Source organism: Physella acuta, unplaced genomic scaffold (genome assembly GCF_028476545.2).
Source record: "Physella acuta isolate Inbredline_101_S28 unplaced genomic scaffold, ASM2847654v3 ptg001675l, whole genome shotgun sequence".
Lineage (NCBI taxonomy): Eukaryota > Metazoa > Mollusca > Gastropoda > Physidae > Physella > Physella acuta.
Window position 1 is genome coordinate 130,933 of NW_026733188.1, and position 3,041 is coordinate 133,973.

The following is a 3,041-nucleotide window of genomic DNA, read 5'->3' on the forward strand; positions in this document are numbered from 1 at the left end:
ATAGTGGATTTTGCATGTTATTGTTATGTAGACTTTTTGGCAGCTATATATAAATATCTATGTTGGATTCTTTGTGCCATATCTAAAGCTAATTTGGAATGTAGATGCACCTAGATCTGGTCATTACATGAATCATGCGTTGTTTTGGTAAACTTGGGTTGATGTCTATCTATAGGGTAAAGCTGTGTAGGGATGTAGAGCAGGGGTCTCCAAACTTTTCAGTCCGAGGGCCGCATTAACTATCAAATTTCAGTTCGGGGGCCAGTTTCTTCCAGGCATGTCTTTGATTTTTCTGGGCAAACTTCCTCAGCCATCACCAACAAACGATTTTTCCTTGGACAAAAAGATCTCCGCGGGCCGGATGAGAGGACTTCGCGGGCCGCAGTTTGGAGACCCCTGATGTAGAGGATTGCATGAAGATGTGTGAATCTGTCAGGAAATGGAGAAACTCTTTAGGTAGTCTGTCAGGGTAGGGGGGAGGGGGTCGGAAAGTTCTATGGGCAGTCTTTAATTAAGGCTAGGGAGAGTGGAAATTTCTGTGGGTAGTCTTTAATTAAGGCTAGGGGGGAATGGAAAATTCTGTGGGTAGTCTTTAAGGTTAGGGGGAGTGGAAAGTTCAGTAGGGAGTCTGTTAGGTTAGGGGGAGTGGAAAATTCTTTGGGTAGTCTTTAAGGTTAGGGGGAGTGGAAAGTTCTGTGGGTAGTCAGTCGTGTCAGATGGAGAAGGAACCTCTGTGGGCAGTATGAATATTAAAATTTGTTTTTCATGTTCAGTGATAACTCTCTTCTTCCTATAGTGAATACTTATAGATATAAATTATAAACCCACTATTTTATCTACCATCCATTGTTTACTACAGGGATGTTATTTTTACTTCAAATGTTGCATGTTTTTGTTTTTTACTTCACACCACCTGAATTTTAAAAAAAACAACTATTCATTCACTCCTGTCTAGCAAAACTTCCTATTACAAGGGAGGCTAATATTGCTGCCAGTCATAGTTCTTGTCAAAGCATAAAAGAGAATAAAAAACTCATACATTTTTTAAAGAAAAAAAAATGAGAATCAATTAGTGCCATAATGTTTTGTTTCACTAGAATTGTCAACTGATGCAATTGTACTTTTTATTAATTTTAAATTTAGTTTTAAGTCTTTGAATTATTTTTTAAGTGATGACATCCTTATGTTAAAGTATATGAGAATCTTGTACATAGTTTTAGTCCCTGTTGAGGATGGGAGGGGTTTGTTTAAACCAGCTGCATTCAACCTTGCCCTGATAGCACTATTCCTTAACCACTCATCATACTATTTTCATGGGAAGTCAAGGGTTAACAAATTTATTAACGCAATTTAAAAAAAAATAAGACACCAAACCTTTTAAGTTTTTAAATATTTAAACTAGTTAATATATTTTCAAGCATTTAATAGTTTGTACAGAAATACATAACACAAACTGACATTTTTTATATCTAGGTTTAAAAATTTCAAGCTTGTTGGTATCACAATATGAAACTTGCATATATCTGGTGGGTTGATTCAAGTATTTTATGATTCCCCAAGTATTGTTTTAATTTATTGTAAAGTATGTAAATATTTTTTCTTTGTGTCAGTTAAAAAGTTGACTGTTTATAAATGCTCTTATTTCTGATATACGTTATAAGTCAAAACTGTCGTATGTAAACACCAGTTTTATGTAATTAAATTAAAACGACTTCTGTTGAATACATTTGTTTCTTCTAGCTTGGAATGTTTGTTAATTAATATCTAACCTACTTAGACTGATCCTGACTCTGTTTTCTTGTTAGTAGCATCGTTACCATTCTTATAGTATCAGTTTTCATATGGGGAATTCAACTGCTAAAAATACTTAGTGATATTATGCTAACATTAAGGATGTTTGAATACTAATACAGTTTTAGAACACTGTAGTGGTAAAACATTTGTTCTTTCACTGTGAATAGGGTAAGTTCTATCAATATTTCTGTAATACAACTCACTTATCAATACATTGATGTCATTTAGATCTAGATAATTTTAATTGAATTATGAATCCATTGTGATTAGGGTAGGACTCAACACACAGATAATACACACCAGTAAAAATCTTCTCTCGGAATAAAACTTAAACAGCAATAAAAATCATACCCTCAGTTTAAATCTTAAACACCAATAAAACATACCCGCGAAAATCTTACCCACAGTTTAAATTAACACACCAATAAAATTCCACACAATGAAGTCCTACATGATAAAGAAAGAACAATTGCTAATTGTGGTATTGTCCCTTTCTGTATCCAATACATCTGTTTTTTAATAACACTTCTCAGGAATCCTGAAAATGCACAGAAGTTATAAAGAGCTATTTGTTGGTTTGTTAATGAGCTTTGTCTCCTTGGATGCCCAACTTAATGTCCAACTCTTTGACTGGTTGATTCTATTTCACTCACATCCAACTTTTAGGCTGTTTGTTTTCTATTTCACATGTGGTGTCATTTCATCTGCACCCTGCTCGTTACCTTGTTTATATCTTATTATTGTCATGTTAACTCTGAGCTAAAAATCAACTTAGTCAATTCTTAGTCTTGATTCCCCCAATCACCAAAGACAGCTAAAAATCTGGCCAGTACTAAAATAAATCTCAATTTAAAAATAAAATTAATTGAATGTTATTGTTTAACTTTGTTTAAAGGTTAGATGACCACTGCATAGCTTTTGGCTAGACCTTTTAGAATAAGATGCCTACTCCATAACTTTGACTAGACTAATTTTATTTTAATCTAACCTGCCTTCCTCCTCTCCATATTATTAAAGTTAACCCGCATGTTAAATAAAATATATGGAATGTAGTACTTTCTGATCCATACTGCTTGAGTAAGAAAGAAGTTTTTTTTTGTGTGCCTTAGAAATAGAAGTATCCCTTCAAGTCTCTTTCATTTCTTCTAGTTTGTTGTTTCAAAATATTGTCATGACTGGTATACTTTGCGACGGTATATATCTTTTGTAAGGCAAACAGACTGGGTCTTTATAAGAAGTTAGGGCCT

At 33.8% G+C, this 3,041-nt stretch overlaps 1 long non-coding RNA gene across 1 annotated transcript; it reads left to right on the forward strand.

Moving 5' to 3' along the window:
• The first annotated feature begins 493 nt into the window (after positions 1-493).
• LOC131929793 (uncharacterized) lies at positions 494-2,768 on the forward strand. The gene is made up of 2 exons (XR_009384000.1): positions 494-635; positions 674-2,768. It is a non-coding gene; the product is annotated as an uncharacterized LOC131929793 (long non-coding RNA).
• Positions 2,769-3,041: the final 273 nt, after the last annotated feature.